General features: G+C 41.9%; 1 protein-coding gene across 2 annotated transcripts in view; it reads left to right on the top strand.

Annotated features, from left to right (window-relative positions):
- The window catches only part of ptn (pleiotrophin), a 46,892-nt gene that overhangs the window by 7,963 nt on the left and 17,021 nt on the right, over positions 1-21,908 (top strand). Inside the window, exon 1 of one of the 2 annotated variants that reach the window (XM_018680910.2) lies at positions 284-439. The exons of the other annotated variant lie outside the window; for it this stretch is intronic. The gene's annotated coding sequence lies outside the window, so the exon portion shown is untranslated. Of the gene's footprint in view, positions 1-283; positions 440-21,908 lie in introns of those variants that run through there. 2 annotated transcript variants of the gene reach the window in all.

Genomic DNA, 21,908 nt, shown 5'->3' with positions numbered 1-21,908 from the left:
GCATCTGTCTGTCTCTTTTCTCTCTCAGCACTTTTCTCCCTGTCCCCACGGATCTCCCAGGCACTTTGGCTCTTAACTGCTCTCTCCTTTTCTCTGTCGCTTGCACTCTCATCCTCCATCTCACATCTTCTCTCTGGTGTCTCGGAGAGTACCAGGCAGGGCGTCCCTGGAGTGACCTTGGGGGTAATGAGCTGCTGATCACGAGTCAGGAAACCCGGCATTCAACACCCACTCCACCACCCTCCCCTCACCCAATGCAACACACACACAAAAAAAAAAAAGAAAGAAAAAAAAAGACTACACAGCTATCGTATGCTCAGCCCACAAAGAGAAATAGTATTGGAGAGGCAGGGCAGCGGGGCAGAGGTGCAGATGAAAAGAGCCTAGAGAAACTACTTCTTCCAGCTCTGACATACAACTACCAGACCTCCAAAATAAAGTAAGTGGATTTTGCTTTCTGGGTGCACACTTACTGGCGCATGGCTTTCGTGGTGGAGGTGTGATGTGATTATGAGGTGGTTACTTGAACAGCCAGGTGAGCAGAAAAGTTTGGAATTGAACTGGCTGAAAGAACAGATAGTACAGCATGTGTGTTTCTTAGTGTGTGTGTGTGTATATATATATATATATATTGGAGAAATGGGATCTATATGACTGCCAAAACCGCCAATATCAACCTGATTGCTGTTATGCTCACATTGCTTTTTAAAACTCACAATAAGTCAACTTTGGGTAAGGTTGCAAAGGTAACTTTTAAGTTTCTCTTGTGATCAACACAGTGTTGTGTTTTTTTCCAGCTATTTTGCCTTTTGGTCAAATATGAAAGCGTAAAAGTAAAACGCTTTTGCAGACATGGTCTGAATCGCTTGGGTAAAGTTGCAAATGAAACTTTAAGTTTCTTTTGTGATCAACACAATGTTTTGCATTTTTCCCAGATATTTTGCCTTTTGGTAAAATATGAAACAGTAAAAGTTATACGCTTGTGTAGACATGGTCCTAATAGCTTCTTTGTTACTCTTCCCATTTTAAGCAGATTTTTCCCTGAGGCTGTTGATAGAAGATAATAAACATATGAAAACATAAAAGACTATCAAGCTTGAAATGCTACGAATTATAACTGCAGATGGAAAAGTGGCTTGTAGACATATTGAGTAAACAAATGGAAAGTCCCAATAATCCAGCAGCCATGGGCTATGGACTGTGATGTTAAATCATTAGCAGGGTGTTTTTCCTCAGTGATTAGACTTCAAACATCCATATGTTTTGTTTATTATTGCTATCAGCCAAATATATGCGAGCCCAATTAAGTATGTCGGTGCATGTGTGCTGGTTGAAGTGGGCTACTTTTTCCCAGGATGTCGTAATTTGGGTCAGGCCTGACTAGAATGACAAACCCCGGGCAGCCGTATTGTATCAGCGCTATGTGGTCCGGCAGACCTTCTGCTTTCGTTGCCATGGCTTTCTCCAGCCCTGGTATAGCAACCCAAGTCAGTCCAAACAGTGTTCCTCTCTGTCTTATGGGCATTCCTGCCGTGGACAAAAGCTTTCTCTGGCTCATTCTTGCTCGAAATGAGGTGTCCGCTTCATTTCTTTAGAATCAACACATGGTGTGGTCCTAATGAAAGAGCTGGGGGAGATTAAACATGAGGTGGAGATGAGCTTGAGAAACCAGCCTTGGTCCGTAGGAAGTCCGAACACAATGTGGATTAAGCTGGATGACAGCCAGCAGGGCCAAACTCATAACACTGCTTCATTTCTAAATAGGTCCTGGCATTTTCCTTCCAAGATGGCCACTTGGAGGCCTTTAAGAGACATTTTACACATTCTGCCCTTTTCTCTTGTTGAACGCTTGCCCCACAGACTTCACCACGTGATCTTGCCTATATGTCAAGACTAAGCACAAAGCCAGTTCATTTCCTTCTGTGTCTTCACAAATGCTTTGACGAGACTGTTCTCCATGGAGGAGCTGGAGCAATAAGGCATAGAATTGCGCTGTTAGGGCCCTGAGAAGTCCACTCCGGGGGGGAGGGAAGCATTGTGAATGGAGCTGATTCTCATCTATAGGGCACAAGTAAGTGAGAGAGGGAGAGAGAGAGAGAAGGAGGGTAGGGGGACGAGGACATACACAAAGATCCTCACATTGAGTGGCTGGTTTATTCTTGTGGGGTATGCACTGACCCCTCACATGTGGGATGAACAGAATGAGCCTTGATGGGGTCCGGAGGGCCTCCGCAGAAAAGGGAAGACAGGATAAAAGAGGAATAGAAGAAAAGAGGAGGGGAGGGATGCCAGGAGAGAGGCCTGTCAAGACACCATCCTTCATTACACCCGGCTCTAAACATCATCGCACAGAACTTGTAGTAGAGTGGAGCTTGAAAACCTAAAGATGTGACTGTTAAAGGATGATTCAGGTGTATTGCAACCTGCGTCTTATTTTTTTTACAGTTTTGGCCACCATTCCTGTCTGTAGTAATTTAACAGAGCATGGTGGTAGGGCTAAAAGATGTCAGACACACCAGGGAACACAGTCACACAATCGTTGAGGTAGTAAAGCAGTATTTCAGAGATGAGAGATCTTCACATTTGGTTCCTAATATGGGTCAAGCTCCAAAAACACATCCTAAACCTCTCAGAACACAGTTTACCAAGTTGTTGAGCCATTAAAAAAATAAATAAATAAAAAAAAAATCAATCAGTACAGACCAACTCCCTAGTTCAATTTTCTCCTCTAGTACTTGCCATAGTTGTATGTGTTTGCAGTTTTCCTGTGCAGCAAGGGACTATTACCATTATTTTGGGTGCCTGCATTTTAAACTTTAATCTAGTGAAATTATCAGCCTGTTTACAGTCTCTTGTTATTTCCCTGTTGCACTGTTTTAGTAAAGTTGTGCAGAATACTGTACAATAATTGATAGAAAATAATGGCCAACATTATGAAAATAGTTATGATAAACTGGAATTATTAACAGGAAATGCAGGGGTGTTCACAATCACACTGCCAGAGCTTGCCTCTGATTTTTTTTGTTTATTCAGTTGTGGCAATGAGCAACGGCTGTAACGGCACAAACTCTTTAGGCTGCTGGGTTAATAGTCATGTGTGGAAACGTTCTCATGGAGACGTCAAGCAAACAGCTATCTCATTACGGGCATAGCCGAGACAATCAAGCTGTCTGCAAAACCTCTAAGCCGGTGATGAGAGAATGTTCCTCTTGTGTGGTGTTGGTCCCCATTGTCTGAGGAAGCCCATTGACGGGGCTACTAATGCCTTTTGTGAGGGAATTCAAATACACGAGTCAGGATTTGTGTTTGTGCACAAGTGTTGAGGCATGTTGTGAACTCCTCGGTAGCTTTTTGATCACCGTCTAGCTTTGCCCCAGAAATAAAAAGGGTGCTCATTTACTTCCGTCCTTAAATTCATATGAATTTTCTACTTTTGCAGTGGAAAAACAAATATGTAACTGTGGCCTGCACCTCTCCGCTCTGCTGTTGACTTGATCTGATGTTTGATCCTCGGAGAGCTAATGATAACCTGAGGCTTTCCACTGTAATCATTCAGCTCATTAGTGTCCCACTCAGTCACACAGCCACCCACACACACTTATGCACATGCACATGCACAAACACACACTTAACTGTCCCTAGGCCTGCTGGTAGGTGACTGAAAGAAGAAAGGGCAAAAATCAGAGGGCTTTAACTTAAGTCCTGTACCTACTGAGAATGTAAACATTCAGTAATATAAGACTGGACTCCTAAAAATTAATTGGATGTGTTTGATTGTATTTCAGTGTTGATCCAGGGACAAGTTACAACAACAACAGCAGCTATACCAACAGTTAGATAACTTTACCACCCTATTTTGCATCACAACTGATCATTTTACATACCATATTAATGTTTTGTTAATTTTGAATTTGAGTTTTTCTACTGTTCCTAGCATTCAATGTGAGACATTAAATTCTTGTACTGGTATCTTGAAACTTCTTGTGTACCCACATCACAGTGAACATGAGTATTATTATTATTCTTTTTGCCAAAATATTGTTACTGTGCAGCCTTTTAAATGAACCTGTGCTTAATCCCCATTAGTGAAAATGATGGAACGCTGCCAAAAATTGACATAGTCTTGACATTTAATGGGGGATTACACAAGCTCTGCCAATTGATTTTCACACCATGCAGAAACATAAATCAGTGGCTGTCTGGAACAGTTGTAATAGGTACATCCAAAAATAGTACCACTGATTAGAAAATGGTCGGCAAAATTGTTAAACCTGCATTCATTTTGACACATTATCACCCTGTAAAGCAAACATGTTAGCAAACAGTGGCTTATGCATGCTTCAAGCAGGCAAGGAGCAGCATTAGCATTCATTTGGAGTCGTGTTTTTGTTTATTTGAAGCACAGTATTCGCTCTCATTTAGCTCCTGAGGGAAATATACAGTTGTTGTCTTAAGTTGCACTCTAGTGAGTTGCTAGCTTTGTTTTTGTCTGCAGAGGGTTTTTGGAGCTTCCTCCTGTCTGCTGCTGCTGAAAAAGGAGGTTGATAAGAGCAGTGAGGCTCTAAAACCAAAACAATGAGCTCAAAGAGACTAAAAAGCTCTATAGAGCTTGGAGGGGGGACGCAGAGTTGAGTGATAATTCCCTGAGGGTTTGTCACTACAAGCAATCCCTTTCACGTTACACACAGTCATCTGACTCGTTTGTTGTATAAAAATATTGATGACAGCAGCTTTAAATATGCATAATATGTCAAATGTGGGGCTAAAACCTGTTCCTCAAAGTCTCTGCATTGTACACAATAGAAGCTTTGGACAGAGAAGCAGCCGTTTTGTATCTTTAGCAAATATACAGGGAATACAGGTCCTCTGGGTGCTCCCCTACCCCTAATTTGTGTGTGTCCAGGCTTCAGAGAGTGAAGCACAGGGGAGTGGGTATTGTTTGTATTCCTCTAATGAACTGAGGGATGATTTTGTCTCTCTCACACACCATCTTGTCAGAGAGAGAAAAAGCTAGAACTCAGACAAAGAGGAGAGTTGGACTAACAACCATAAGAGAAAAACGAGCATATTGGAAACGTCTGGATATTAGCATTATGTAAGTGCTGTGGTAATTACTTATAGAAATTGTCTTCTTTAATAATGAATGTCTGCTCATTAATCTGTGAATGTTTCTACTGTTTATAACAGATGCAGCAGAAATAAAAAAGTATGCTATGTTATTGACTTGGAAAACTTTCTCCCCAATGCAGCCTTGCTAAATGGCTCAAAGGAAAAACCCTGAGGGGACTATTAAATAACATGCAGCCAATATGCTGCTAAAGCTCCACCTAAATGCTGTAATCTATTGGCTCAATCAATGCAATCTCATTTTATTTAGAGCCACTCTGTGGCTGCTTTGTAGCTGGGAGTGGATTGGACCCAGTCAGTGGAGTTATTAGCAATATTATAATCATTTCTACAGAGAGAATTTGATTCTTACAAGGCGTAAAAGAGTGTGTAGGTTATAAAAAGGGAAGGAAAAAAGGCCTTAATAAACACATGGCAGCAGATCACACTTATTCCCAGGGATGCAGGGATTTGTTGTGCTGTGGCCACTGATGTCAAATGGAAGGTTAAATTGATCGTGAGCGTCACTGTGGAACCCCGTCCACCCACTTAGTGTCTCTTCCATTCCCACTGCTAATTGGACTGCTAATGGTAATGTTGCACTGAGGTGAAACCTCTCCGATTAGAGAGGTTTGAATAGTTTATTGCAAAATTCTGTTGTGTTTTAAGCGTAGTGGTCACATGAAAAAAAAGAAGAAAAAAAAAAGAACCAGTTTCTTTAATATTACTCTGTTCAACTCATTCAATGAAATTATGTGTTTAGGATGGAAAATCTCTGCCTTTTCCCCTCTTGCAGCTCATTTTATTATTAGGCCAAACAGTGGTTACCAGGCTGCTTAAAAGGGCCACATCTTCAATACTTAATACCAAAATAATTTTAAACTGTTTATACAGCTTCTGTATGCCAAAGGGGGTGACTAATCCTTGGTTAAATCTCAGCAGGTTTTAATCTGACCCAGTGGAAAGTTTCTGCAGTGCTGGGATGTCTTCCTGTTCCTCCCTCAAGGCACCACATTCTGGAGAAAGTATGATTTGGAAAGTTAAACACCTATAATGGATGGGGAGAGGATTAGATAGACCCACTCTATGGTTGCAAACACCATGGATGGTTTTATGTCCACCCACCAATAAGTGATTAGAAACCAGCATCAGCAAGGATGGGGGTGTGTACAACAAAGCCCCAAGGAAGACAGCGTTCTGTCAGACACTTGTTACTTGCCCTAAATACTCTGAAATGTGTGTGCATGTCACACGTCTCCCTTTAGTTGTAAATGAATTATGCATTTTGAATCTCTGACTTGAGAGTTGAAAGTTTCATCCACATGGAGGCAAAAGGAGAAGGAGGAGTGAGAGAAGAGAGTGGAGTGGCAAGGAACCGGGAGAAAAAAGGGAGAGAGGCGAGAGAGAGAATCATTAGTCATATCCATTAGTATTCCATCCACAGCTTGTGCTGTGAGACAGCCGGTCTGTCCAAATAAACAACCAGCAGAGGGGGGATGCCTCATTATAACTTCCCCCCTTTTTTCCTCACCCGGAGTTCACATTCCATCTGACCATAAACACCAGGCCAGGGCTGTGGCCTTGCCCTCTGTCTCTGCTGGAGTTTAGAGTTGTTAGCGGGGCTAGTAAAGCAACATTTCACATGCTGTTCAGTACATGACGAGGACAGTACAGTACAAGGCGGCATCCTGGGAGACGGGAAACAGAAACACAGTGTGAATTCATATTGTTTGGTCCTCTGAGCATTATGGATTTATCCCCTCTACATCCTGATGCATTGTCTGGTTGAGAAGGGGGCGTCTCTCCACCCTTGAGATGTCTCGTCTTCACACCCCTTCCACCTTCCCCTCCCAGCAACTATTGAACCTAAAGAGGCTTTGGCACAATCTTTGCCACGTTTTCAATAAAATGTTGAACAAGGTTTAAGCACATATCTATCCAGGCAAGAGAAAAACACAAATGCGAAGTTCTTATTTACATCAAACACCTGTATGAGAAAATATTAATGAGGATATAACACGCTTATATAATTAATGGAGCATGAGTAACTCTACATTAAGGCACATCGCTGCTGCTTCCCACCTAATGGCATTTGGGATTTATAATGAATTAATTTGTCTCTCAGATCCACATGCACCCTCTAATGATTTATCAGCCTTTTACTGACACAAAAGGAGTTTGGATCGCTTTATTCCTTACTTTTATGAGGGATTTTGTGGTTAAGTAGAGGCATGCAGTGTCTGCAGCACTGTGCCATGAATGCAGCAGAGGAAGCAGGGCCAGGTTCTGCAACCACAGGTTTATTATAAATATCAGTTTCCACCAGTGATTATTGCATATTACCCTTTATTGCCTCCATATGCCATCTCTTTTTCCAAATTTCATCAATTTTCCCTCAAATTATGCGTAAAGTAAAAATGGGCATAAAAGTAAATGTATTAAGAAATGTCCTTGGACACCATCTGACCACCTTTATGCTCTCACTAAAAAGGGTACTGCAGAGCACAAAAGCTTGTCTCTGGGGCAGCACCCTAACAAGCACCCTTGCTTGCAAGTCAGTTTCTGAACCTCTACCGTTTGTACCTTGAAAAGTTCAATTATGTACCCGAGTGACCTTTAAACATCGGAGAATATAGGGGGGGAAAAAAAAAAAAAAAAAAAAAAAAAAAAAAAATCAGAGCACTGCCTTAATTTGAATGCCGAATTCCCCCTATGCTGCAATTCTTCAGTCTTCTGTCTCTCACTCTTGGCATAAAGGAGGCTGTTGGCAGACCAGCTGGAAGAACAATAGCATCGTGACTAGGACATGATCCTTCACCAGCTTACCACCCACCATCACTGCCAATTGGGGTCAAAATAGCAGCACCGCCGCTGGGAATTCAACCCTCTGTGCAGCAGTAGATGTGCCCCCCCCCCCCCAACATCCGGGTGCCTTAATCAGAGCGCTGCCTGAAACTGACTTTAATAACATGACATTTAATTACTCATTTACCTTTACTTGAGGGTGAATTGGAACAAATTTCCACTGAAGTATCTGAAACTGCTTTGTACCTTTATGTTAGATTTTGAATTAATGAACCATTTTGATCTAACTGCTGACTGCTTCCATACAAAGACTAAAGTTGATGTTTTGTCAACTTTATTATCTTAACTTCAGCATATTATTTCTCACAAATCAGTGTTAGTAATGCTACATTTCTACTTTTCAGTATAGACAGCTGTACTTCTCTCTAACTCTCTTGACTGTGGTCGCCCTGCAGAGACGACCAACTCTGCCCTTGTTATCGAATCAACTGTATGTCAGGTTTGGGCACTTGCACGCTCTTTTCACCCAGGGTGAAGCTACCTTGACTGCGGTGACTCGTGTGACACACATTAAAGTAAAATAGGGTGTCAGTGGAGGCAGCAGCCGCGCCACACTCACCGCAGCGTTCGTAACGCGAGGACTCGATGTCTCCTCTGACTGTTCTAATGCTCGGTGGCAAGTTGAAAGGTCATGTTCAGTGCCGTGGGCTGTGACTGTGGGCAAGAATCACTCCTCCTCCCCCCTGCCACCACCACACTCTTCCACCTCCTCTCCTTCCACCCCTTTAACCCACACCCACCCACAGCTGAGCACAGCCAGGGTCATGCAAGAGCTACTGGCATTCGCACAAGCAGCTCCGAGTTGTGTTTTCATTTCCAACGCGGAATGACTGGATCTGTCCACGCAGCAGAATGGGCTCTTGTATTTATTTGTAAATTGTGTCACATATAGTATTGCCACGTTTATGGTTTGGTAAATAAAGCCGGAGCGAATAGTGTTTTGTGCAGATGAATGTAGACAATGACAGCAGCGGGCACATGGAAAATCTGGCGGGTTGTGTTTTCTGATGGATGGAAATAGCTTCTTGCAGAGGCAGGGTGATGGTGAATGGGATGGATCTGTGAGGTGGACTTCAGCAAACACTGCATTTTGTGTGTGTGTGTGTGTGTGTGAGAGGGAGAGAGCAACAAAACAAAATGAGCTTGGTTGGAAAATGGGCTATATTTTTGAAAGGAACGAAAATTGGGAACACTTTCTCTCGTTATCATCATACAGGGACTACCTTTACAGTAAAAATAGATGCTTCTGCTTTCTTTAGTGTATGCGGCTTCTTGGAATATTGAATTGTTCAGCGTCTGTTTTATAACACCACTGAAGCAGATAACACAGTAAACCAGCCTTAAAAAATATATAATAATAATTATATATATATGATAAAAAAAAAAAAAAAGATTCCAACTGATTCACTAGTTTAGCCAAAGAATCTGTGTTGAATTTTAGTAACACTCAACAGCCTCAGCCATCAATGGAACTGACAAACAAGCTGCAGCCGATTTTTATTGTGGAATAAATTAGGCGGTGTGAATGCTGTGTATTGAATTCCCATCAGACTCCCCAGCTGACGTCAGAGGACCTCAGGGCGGTGGATCTCTGTGGTGGCGCACGTGCCCTCCTCGGTGACTGCTCTCCACTTAAAACTCCAGCTCTCTCTCTCCTCTCTCTCTCTCTCTCTCAAACATACACACACTGACAGACACACCACACACACACACCGTTTTGTTACCCCTTGGGACCTGGATGCCAATTACATGCCAATTATTATCTTTTTCCACCCCTATTTCTCTCATTTCAAGTCCAGGACATCACATATACACAAAGTTATTTATGTTTATTAAGTGTGGTGTTATGGTGAGATTTTTTAAGACTCTTTGGGAAAACAGGTGTTCAATTAACTTTCAGCCAGCTGGTATCAGAGATGTTTTAAAGCCGACTGCTTAAGTTGCTTGCTGCCTGTTTTCTAAAGTGATCTGACACCAAGACGATGCATCTTCTCATACTGGTTGTTCTAATGATTGTTGGTCCCCGATCAGCACTTCGCTCTGGAGAGCAAGGCCAGACTCTATGAAGAAGTGTTCAGAGTGTTTCCAGACTCCACAGGTTATAGATTGGACTTTATCTTTGTCCAGGAAACTTAGCAGAGGAAGACAGTGCTAGATGAAGGCAATGCGCCATGTTAGCCTTCCAATTCCATCTCCTCGTGCCAAATGGCCCCAAAGACAATGCAATAAAAGTGAAGGATTTGCTCCGGCCAAAAGTCATGTCCTTGACAGATCAGGGATGTCCAATCTTCTTCTGTCCACCTCTCTCAGTAAATAACTTTCCCCCTGCTTCCTCGATGGCTGGAAATAAGACTGTCACTGGGCCTTGGAATATAGTGCGTCGCAAGCTATGTTTGATTCATTGAGGGTCGCGAGGAGCCTGGCAGAGTAGGAGCTGAGTGACACTATCATTGCAAACTGCAGTAAACAAGTTAAAAATAGCAGTGTTTCTCTGTCGAACGGTTTCTAACCTCACAGTTTGCACGGAGATGTGAGAAACAGATTATTGTATTCTAACCACAAAACATTACCAACACAAACAATGCACAATATGTTAGCTGCATTCTTCTGTAACTCCTCTTACAAATACTCTTAAAGATGGTAACTCTGTTAAACTTGAGGGCAAGTGGTGTGAATTCTCTATTGGTTCATCATTACATGCAGTCACTGTCACCTTCCATGTATTAATCTGATCTGTTCAAAGTAAAAAGATTGGTTGGTGCTACTTTAATTCGCTCCACAGTGGTTCCTAGTTAAAAGCAGTCAAACTCAAGTTAGTAAGAACTGGATCAAATTTGTTTTTTTGTTTCCTTTTATGCCAAAAATACACAAAATAAACAGTGGAATAACCAAATTTTTGCAAAGTATTCATTGATTAAAGCATGGCATGTAGAGACTGCATTAACTGATCTGTGGCTGACAAAGAAAGAGCGAGTGAAGTGAAGGCTTGGTGTCTCATATATATAAGTATCTCCCCAGACACATTTTCTGAGAGACGTGTTTGAGAGGTTCTTGCAGTCGGCGGGTATTTCATGCCTGTTTCTCTGAATGAATTTTGATGGGCTGCTGTGGTCCAGACGTCTTTAACAGTCCCGACAAGCCTTTGTTCTTTCCCTGTTTTTCGCGTCTGATCCCCAACAGCCCATGGGAGGAAAGCTCTGTCGGCCGTGCTCTCCGAAAGCCTCTCTGTTTGATCAACTTCTAACATATTTGAACAATTTAGGCAGGGATGAGTGCAGGTAATTCAAAGCCTGCCAGAAGAGTGTTTTGGGGAGATGAGACGATGCACGGGTTCACAAGGCGTCGGCTTTTTCATTTCTGTGCTGTTGTGCGCTCTAAAACTACCCATCAACATGGATGATATTTTTAAATGAACCTCTAATGCAGCTGACATCTTCCACCTACAGAAACCATTTGAGGTGATCCTACCTCCCCCAAAACCATCTCTACCCTCTCTCTGCTTCCCTTTCCTCAGGCAATAACTTATTTCACCCAGTAGAGGCCAGTGTGTAGTTGATGAGGTCATTCACTCAATATGACAGCTACACTGCAAAAAACAAGGCTTTTGAACACCTTCACATGGAGGTCACACTGAAGAGAGAGGGGCTGGATATCATTCAGTCTAAGCAGGAGAAATCAATGGGAGCGTCGAACAGCATAAAGCACAAAGACAGTGTTTGACAGTGAGGTGAGGTAAACGTTAAAGCAATCTAAGCTATTGTTTGAACAGCGAGCAGGAGAGAAAAGCCTCGTTCAGTATTGCCATGAAAGGACGCTGATGGTGGGTGTCATTAAATACAGTTACTGCAACAGATGAGGTCAGGGCTATTATGGATAGATCATGAGAGCCCTCTACTGACAGTTAAATCAAAAGAAACCAATATCACCAACCAAAACATTGTCTCCTGTTTCCAATTCCTGTCACACATAAAGAAGAAAAATAGACTTTACTGAATAAGTGTGATTATTTTCCGTGGTTGAGTCATCAGAAATTAGCTGCTTTTTTTCCTCTCTTCTTCATGGGGAGAATTGAGGTAGGAGTGGGAAATTCTAATCATCATTTAGCACCAACATGTTATTTCAAACACCCACCTACTGCTGTAAAAGCAATGAAGTAACAATTTAGTGATCTAAAGGGAGGTGTGGAGGAGATAAAGATGACAGTGTGAATATGCTGCCTTTAGGAGTGACCACTGATTTACTCCAAATGATGTGGTCTCCACTGTAAAATGACTGATTCAGTCTCACATGTGGCTTTCAGATTCACATTCACTCAGGTTTTGTGTGAACTAACGCAGATTCCTGATGCAGGTTTACCTTGTTGAATTTGAAATGAGCTGAAACAAACCAACAAAAGAACTGATTTCATTTTGTTGCACTGGAATCAAGTGAACATTTGCACCAAGTTAGACAAATGTGCTTTCAATCATTCAAGAAAAACTCAGTCCAGAGATTGAATTAATGATTTAAGATACTTATTCATGGTTTTTCTCTGCAGTTTCACACCCAAATTTATTCAAAAGAAAGAAAAAGCTGTAAATATATCATGAGAACATAATCCATATCACACGTTCCTTATTCAACCATGGATTTTGGAAATAAAGTTGGGAAGGACAAAAACAACTTCACCTCAACTCTGTGGGACTCTCAGTTTCAGACAGGCTGCGGGGGGTATTTGAGGAGAAAGGAAAAAGAAAAAAAAAAAAAAAAAAAAAAGAAAGAAAAAAAACTGCAGGGGAGGAACAAATCCCCAAACCAAAGAAGCACAGAAACACTGTTACTGAACGCAGCACCTAAAACTCCCGCCTCTCTGCGGGTCGTCCACCTGGGAGCAGCGTGTGAGTGAATGTTAAATCAGCCGAACGTTTCAAACCAGAGATGGGAATCAAACGGAGGGTTCGGATGTGCGTGCGTTAATTAACAGTGAGTCCGCACCTGCCTCGAGCACGTCAGGGTGCACATATGGTGCAAACTGAAGGGAGGGGAGGGTCACTGACTGGTGTCCTTGGGAGAAAATAGTTAAATGACCACTTGTGATTGCCTCCAACCAAATCACACAGGTTAGTGATTAAAAGGCCTAAACTCGCTCGGTTGCAGTCATCCCTGAAATTGGACGAATACCAAGGTAATGCTGCAACTCAAAGGCCTATAGAGTCTGACTATTATTGTTATTTTAAAATCAATAGGCTTTTTTGGACTTGCTCGTGTGAGGTGGGCTTGACTGATGTGACGTGTGTCTCCTACACGTTGAACTGTAACTATTTCTCTCTCCTGCTGCCGCGTGATCCGAGGTGAGCTTCGGCCTGGAGGGAAATCTACCACTGTTTGCCTTTTGTGAGGCTTTTATAATGTGCAGTCGAGCTTTGTTCCACTGCCACACAGGCTACGGGGGAAACAACAGGACTGTGGTGCTTCAGCAAAACAAAGAAACTTATACTTAAGCTTTGTTATCCAACATTAGAGACCATATAGACCTAGACCTTTCATACTTATTTCAAGAAGCTGTGAAGAAACACACATAAAAAAGCTCCTCTGATTCACAGTATGTGGGCTCAGGAGAGTACCATAAACATGGTAGGTAAATATATAACATACTGTATACATTCTCCAGTATCTATGCCAGCAGTGTGACACTAATATTGTAAACACAGCATTACAGCATCAAAATGGTGGAAAGAGCTGATCAAAACTGTCCACCACAATTTGTTTTGCTAAAGTGAATATACGGGATCTGCCCACACTTTCTCAGTTATTGTCTTGCCTTCCATGTCAGGCAGTCAGAGACTCTCATCTCTGTGACAGCACAGTTTAGCGTGCCGCGCAAGCTAACGTGGCCGCCACTGTCACGGCGGCTTCCAAGCCTCAAGATGCCCAAGATGAGATCCACAGGCAGAATGTGAGGAGAGGGAGGGAGAGGAGCATTAATGAATCCTTTCACAGCTTCGCATGCTGTGCACTACACTGCTGTGCATCATCAAAAAAAAAAAAAAAAAAAAAAAAAAAAAAAAACAGAAATCCCAAGTGATATTAAGTCTACAAAAAGGTAAATTATTCTCCACACCGCAGATATGGATAACAGGAAATATCCTCTGCACACAGTAAGTTATGTCATGTTCTGACTGCAGAGAGCAGCACATATCCTGCATCCACAGCTCCTCTGCACTTACATTTCCAGCCGCTGACCTTGAAACTCAATTGTACTCTATTAAGTGGAGACTGGTGGCTGGCTGTAATTGACGTAGATCCTCAGAACTGGTGGGTTTGACACTGCAGAGCACCCCTTCCTTTGCTTATAGACATCACACTGACAGAGGCGTCTGGCTTCTTTTTCTCTGTATGAATTGAATATGTGGAACGATGCTCTGAACCACATCCATATTACTGCATCTCTTTTGATACTGAGGTTTGATGTCAAACTTGGCTGAGGCTGTTTATATTTCCAATTTCTTAGCTCCAGCATCTTTCCAACTTCTTTTTAGGTAGGGTCATAAATAGTGAATGCTGTCATTTTGCACCGCACTAAGATACATTTGTACAACCCAGTCTCACCACTGAATGAGAACATATACACATTTGCACCATAATGTAAGTATCATAAACTCTGTGGGTGAAATAAACAAAACTCAGTGCAGCATGTGTGTCTACAAAATCTTCATAGAAGATTCATTTTCATAGAAATCTGGATATTCACTTTGTCTTATGAAAGCAACAGATGTCTGTTACAGTAGGTGTTTCTTGAAAAAAAAAAAATTCAAGCAGGTTTTAAGGTTTCTGGTTGCTTGAAAAACTGAAGATGATCGGAGTGTAAGAAATCCACCTGCAGGAGCTCCAACTCCGGCATAAAACGTCAAAAAATTTGTAGCACCCACAATGAAGAAACAATAATACAGCCAGGCTTACTGTATGTGGTTCTTTAAATAATGCTCTCAGTGTGGCGTTAAACGCAATCCTGGCATGTTGCTGTGACAATGATGCTGTTTCTGTGTGTGTGTGTGTGTGTGAGAGAGAGAGTGTGAGAAGCTGGTGTGGGATTACAGGTAACTGCGGGCGTTATCTCTCCACCGGCAGCTGTAGTCGTGCTCCCTCTCAGCCTCGCAGTGTGACGCCTGTTTTGGGGAGAGGTTGGTGAGAAACCTCTGTGGGGAAATGTTGGCGTGCGTGTAGGTGGGAGATGTAGGTTATCTGAGACTGTAATCATGGTTAAATCCTGAGGATGAGCAATATCTCCCTCTCGCCAGTGTGTGGTATACAATATGGAGTCCTGCACGGAGTGTGAGCTCCTACTGAACAGTGTGTAGTGGTACACCAAGCTCCAGCCTAGAGTCATTATTTAAATTTGCACCAGAGCCAGCCTGCACAAGACACACATTGTTTCTTAGTGCACCTCAGCCACCAGGGGGCTCCTAAATCAGATCATTCCTCTCTTCAGTTTGGTCATAATTCAACTAGTTAAAAGATACAGCATGTGTTGATACCACACAAAATCTTGGGTTTGTGGGCACCATAACAAATTTGAGATTATAAAAACTGTGGGTCATATAATTTGGGCTGGTAAATCAGTTTTGTTGGGTGTGCTATGACTTGTTTCAAGACTTTGGGGGCAAGATACCAAAGGGGAGGATTACAACTAAGAAAGTTTGACATTCATACCAAACTAAAGGTTCACAGGAACCATAGCAAAAACCTTTGGGGTCACTAAAGACAAATGTTGGTTCTACAAAGGTTTTACAAAGGGGGTTCAAGTAAAACCATTTAGTTTGTTACCAACTCAAAGGAAAAATAACACAGCAAACAAAAGGCTGATGGGCCGGCCAAAAAGAACAAAAAGAAGGGAAGCCACTCAGACCAACCCACAAAGGGCCGTCGGATCTGGTCTTCCCTCTAACCCTAAACCTGCATCAAAACTAACCCTAACTGAAATAAAGCCACGGAAACAGGACTACCAGACCCATCAGAAAACCAAAAGAAACAAACAAAAGAGAAGTCAGACAGAGACACAAACTACTGCTGCTGCAGCAGTCAGCAGGTGGAAGCAAGAAAGTGCTAACGTCCCTGCCCCCTCCTTATAGAGTCCCTCTCAATTAGAGCAGATCAGATACACCTGGGGCAAGAAGACAAGGTCTCATGAGTCATGATTATTTTCACATCTTTACCAGCAGGTGTGTGTGTGTGTGTGTGTGTGTGTGTGTGTGTGTGTGTGAGTGTGAAACAGCCACCATGACACATTTTGTAACTTAGGAGCACTATAACACATTTTAAGAGCTTAGTGTTTTAGAGTGCGAAAGCAAATACTGGAATTTGTGGGTGTTACATAAGACTATTGCGGTGCTAAAACATGATTTTGAGATCATGACATTTTGTGGGGTGAGCAAAATCTGCACATCTATCTTAAACCTGTAAACAAGTTTTATGTGTTATTTTATTTAATATATACACAGAAATACCACACCTGTGCAAGCCAGGGTGGTAGACGGGGAGACAGACTTTAAAGCAGTAGGCAGACTCTCAGCATCTTACTCCAGGACTAGGAGGCACACAGATAGTTAAAAATTGATTCAGTGCGAGTCCTTGCATTCTGGTGCAAACACATCATCGTCATCAGAGTCAAAACTTCTGTTCTCTGTCCCCTCGTGTTTGAGAAGCCCTCATTCATGCACTTTATTTTTACTCCAGTGGCATGAGTTCAGTGCCAATGTCATGCGGGAAAGTTTTCTTTTCTAACTCAGCTATTCAGTGAGGGCTTTTTCGCCATGACTGAGACACCTTAGCAATTTCCCCAAGCTCTTAGGTCCAATTTAAGATTAAGAAACTAAATAACTGTTTTTTTTTTTTTTTTGCTTGCAAAAACAGAAATGCTAAGTGCTAACCTTTAAATAATCTAATCTAATGAACACAACACAGCTGAAATAAACCTGTTAAATCAAAATGTTCTTTTTACTATATACAGCGTTTTTACTGTATCATTCATGGGTGAGTCATGACTGGCAGGCGTATCTGCTACAGCATTATTCATCCTCATCCACAGCACATTAAGGGCATTCTCACTTTTCAAGAAGACTGTGATTTCTGGGCTCTTTAATAAGCTGTCACTGCCTTTTCTACTCCAAATATGAAATTCAACAGTCTGTTTACAAGCAAAATTAAATACACAGAGATATGCATAGCAATGACCAAGTGGACGGCAAGACAAATTCTCTGTGTATCTGTCAGCTAAATACATTGAATAGGAAGTGGAGAAAGGAAGAGATGGGAGGGGGTGCAGACAGGGAGGAAAAGAGAAAAGGAGGGAGGATGGCTTCATCAAAAGGCGGACAAAGCTGCCCACGCTGTGTGCAAAGGCTTTCTCATCCAGCATACTTTTAATGAACAAGTGACTCAAGGTGCTTTCAGTGAGTGCCTGTGGAGAACACACACACACACACACACACACACACACAAAGATAAATGTTGCCTATTCAATTAGACAGACACCTCTAAATTGGCGCCTTTGGAGAGCAGGCAGGAGAGAGCGCCTGAGAGAGGAGAGAGGGAGTGACTGTGGATGCTAACAGTGTGGGGGCTTGAGGGACGGAGCTCTGTTTCTGGGGCTGTCAGCAGCTGCCAGGGGGGATCAGACTGCACAGGTCCACTAGCCAGACAACCGAGGATCTAAAGGGAACAAGCCCCGGCTATTTCTAGCAATCAAAAGGCACCCAAACAGGGAGAAAAGAGTGAGGACAAGGAGCGGTGATAAGACGTCCCCCTGCAGCCAGGCCATACAAGGAGGCGATTCAGCTGCTTTCCTCACTGAGAGCAATGGAGATTAATGGTCAGGAGGAAAATAGGTGACTGTGTGAACACAGCACAGTCATGTCAGCATGATGTAAAAATGATCAAAATCTGCTGACTCAGAATATTCCCACTGTGTGGCCTTTTTTTTTATTCCCCAGCATATTCTCTAAAATGTGTGTGTTTAGCCTGTGATCCTGTTTAGTTACAAGTCAGACCTCACGTCAGCAGTTTGTTGGGGCAAAAGGCACACCCGTGTTATCGTGTGACTGCAAGAATTCAACCAAAACATGCAACATTAACATGATCTTGCTTGATTGTGTTTTTAATCTAAAAAAAAAAGAAAGAAAAAAAAAGTAGCAGAATGATTGCCAGTTTCACCAGTTACTCTAGTTTCCACATAAAACAACCCAAATCATATCAATTCAAACCAATTTTTTACAGCTTATTTGTCATTTTTACTGCAACTTTTTTTTTTCAAAATAACACAGAAATTGGCACAAATTTAACTGCAATTTATCAGAACACCTGCTGTAAATATTGTCATTTTTCTTCAGATGTTAAAAAAGTAACTTCTCAGAAAGTCAGACGAAGTTGTCAAGAGTTGCATAGATTGTATGGAGCACACTGAAATATGATGAACTTGTCCAAACAAAGATGTAAAAATAAAATAGTGGCAATCTGTCAAACTTTTGCATTATCATTCACTGCGTCCCAGATTCAAACATTCTTTAATATTTGTTTGAAATGTTTACCCCTTGAGCCAGTTCTAAAAACATGTTGTTTTTTGGTATTTTACTAACCTGTCTCTGCTGAGAAGATGTCCTTGTTGGAAGTTTAATCCACTTGTGTGGCCCCTCTGGCTCTCTTTGGGCAGCCTTTTCTTTCCGTATGAAAACATTGCTAAAATATTAAAACTGAATAGAGATAAAGAGATGAGGGGAGTGGGGTTGTATTTGCAAAGAGTGTTCTACTCAGCCTTCATTTGTGGCATTGCTGTTTTATAATCCTGAAAAAGGAATATAATTGATAAGCGGAGTGGAGTTCATTGTACCAGTGACAGTATGGGGCTCATAATGTCCTCATATGTGTGCTAGTAATAAAGAAAAAAGGGGGCACAGAGATAAATGGGAGGATAAACTACTGAGTGGGTGTTTGGAGGCGTAGATATAATATGATCAGTGTAATGGAGGCATTCATGCATAAATTGAAGTCTTCAATTTCAGCACTTTCAGCTCCGATGCTCTCGCAGAGCTATTGTTTGTCATCCTTATTATTGTGTTTTTATCATTAAACAAGCCCGTCATTCTGCACCACTGTTCAAACTGAGCTCTGTTTTCAAGACTTGGCCTCAAACATAACACACACACACACACACACACACATACAGATACACACAGAGAGGCAGACTCTCTCTCTCTCTCTCTCTCTCTCTCTCTCACACACACACACACACACACACACACAGAGTACCACACATGCTGTTTTTGTTCTGGAGCGTGGCTCCCTGGGGGCTCCTCCAGGGCTGTTCTGAGAGATAGCGGGGACCCTTTCCACACACACTCACTCCCCCACTGTCTGACCTTTACAAAACACAAGTCAGAAAATGTGTGGCATTTTCCTCTAATCATCTGCACCTAAACACATGAGAAATGGTGCCGTGCCTCAATTAAGGCATCCTACGGCCCCTTGAGAAATGATTCACTTTTCTTCAATGGCAGTAGTTATCTAACCTGGAGGTATTATTGCTCTCAGCAGCATTTCCTGAGCTTTCCCTCATATGATTTACCATATAGTTATCTATACTCCTACTGTAACCCCTCACATGACTGTTTATGCTTTACCTTCTGTAATCCGCTGTTTATTTGCAGCCACATTCTGGAGTGATACGCTCGACTTTTACATGCTTTTCTGCCTGCCTGTCTCTTTCAAAGGCCTTCCTCTGTCCTCTAGTCAATACACTTCTCATTTCATCTGTGCTGGAATCTCTCAAAAGCTCAGCTCAAGGAACACACAGACCGAGAAACTCCTAAATAAATCCTTTCAATATGCCCTGTGTCTAGGTGAGGCATTCACTCCTCTTCTGAATCACAACTACTGAGATGGGAAAGCCACTCAGAAGTGGATTTTTCTGCCTGACTTTTCCCAAGGACACAGCACTATATCCTCTGTCTGTAACTAAAGATAAACAAACGGTGAACCAAACAAAGAAAAATGTGTTAAATGTGTTTAGTTTTTATTTCTCAGAAAAGAATTATTAGGCATAGAAATAATGATCCAAGTGAAGACATCCTTGCAAGAGCTGCTTTTAAATTCAATTTCTTCATTAATTCTACATTATTTACCAAGCAAGTGTCATCAATTTTGCAAGAAGGAGGAAAGACATCGATGCAATTGAGATTTTCTTGAGGGAGAACTTTACAAAACAAGCAACATCAGCAGTAACATAACAAGCAGATGCAACAACAAAACATCCACATGCACAAAAAAATCCACAGATAAAGTGAGAGCTTCTTGCCTGTTTTACGGATACAGGTGTTTGGTAACCACCTGTTTAAGCAGAGATTCACTTACATTCCTATTAGATTGAATGACTTTGTCTTGTTTGGTTCCTCTGCTGTGGTTGTGTTTGTCTCCCTTGCTTACTTCTCTGTAAAGCAGACACACAGATACACATGGTCACTTCTTTCTTCTCCAGGTGCAATTTTTTTATTTTTTTATTTTTGTACTTGGAACAAAGCTGTGAATGACCTGAGTGACTTTTTCCACAGGAGACCAGTGTTTATCATTTGGAAGCTACCTTTTCCTTCCGATTCATGTGAAATGTAAGGCAAGGCAAGTTTATTTACATAGCACCATTCAATGTAACTCCAAGACTCAAATTGGCTACGAAAAGACGGAAAAGCTAGAGGCAGAACTGGGAAAAAAGCTTATTGCACAAGATAAAACATGCTTATTGCAGCATGTTTTACCATCCACAACTTTCTCTTTGCACAAAGTACATGAGGAGTTATGTTTTTTTTTTTTTCTTTCGCTGGCCTGTTGTTCAGTGTTGTACGGTCAATCAGCCTTACGTCATGGAACATGTTTGGCTGCCATCCCTGTTTCTACTTAGCAGATGAGATAGGTGGAGCGTGGTGGCTTGTTCCCGTCTGACCTGCCATCAGACTTTGCTCCTTTTTACTGGCTGTATGCATCTGAACAGTAGTTATGTATCGTAAGTCTGGGTCAGTGCAGGAACTTCTGACAGCTCTATCTGCCATTCCACTAATCACTGTTGTAACAAATGAATAGGATCTTTATGAAATAACCTGGAGATGATAAAAGTCAAAATGCAAAACAATTATTAATGCTAGCAGGCAGTGAAAGTTCTGTAACATAAAGGAGTTATAGCCACAGGCTAACAAGCTAACATGCTCCAAGTTGAGTGTTTGGTTCTGGTACATAAAAGAATCTGTCGAGCCCCGGAGCTCCCAGGCGTTCTCATCAGGCATTCTTCATACAGGCTGCAGTTCAGCATGTACAGGACATGCCCAAAGACAGCAGTATGTATGAGAACTGGTGTATACAGAGTGTAGTCATGACTGTATTTGGAGAGCTGGATATGGCGCCACTACTCAGCCTTGCTGCCAGTTTTCCCCCCAGTGGCCACTTGGGATACTGCAACAAAAAAGTAACGTCCCCATTAACCATCATTATAAAACAGACGTGTGTAAAACTGTTAACTGGACATCTTCAGCTGAATAGAAGGGTGGATTTACTCTCTTATGAATTTTTAATCCACCAAGGTTTTATATCTGTTAAACCTTTCTACAGCCCAGAAAAAAAGTTTTATTTTTGTGATAACATCCAGATGTCCAACATCCAAGGGCCAAACAGGAACATGTGGGTTGGGGCTGCAGGATAAACACTAATGTGTGTGTGCAACTCAGAGGCAAACCCTGGAAGCTAGAAACTCTTTTTGAATCAACTTTCACTCAAAGCTGGACGATAAACAATGAGCTGAAACTCACTATGTAAAGCAGAGGGGAGATTTTCAACAGTTTTATCATTATGGGTCACCCCTTTCTCATTGTTATATCACTTTTATTTTACTTTATTGGACTAAAGTAAATCTTTATATGTAAACA

The sequence above is a fragment of the Lates calcarifer genome, linkage group LG18 (genome assembly GCF_001640805.2).
Source record: "Lates calcarifer isolate ASB-BC8 linkage group LG18, TLL_Latcal_v3, whole genome shotgun sequence".
NCBI classification, from domain to species: domain Eukaryota; kingdom Metazoa; phylum Chordata; class Actinopteri; family Centropomidae; genus Lates; species Lates calcarifer.
This window is presented reverse-complemented; position numbering and strand designations above follow the sequence as displayed.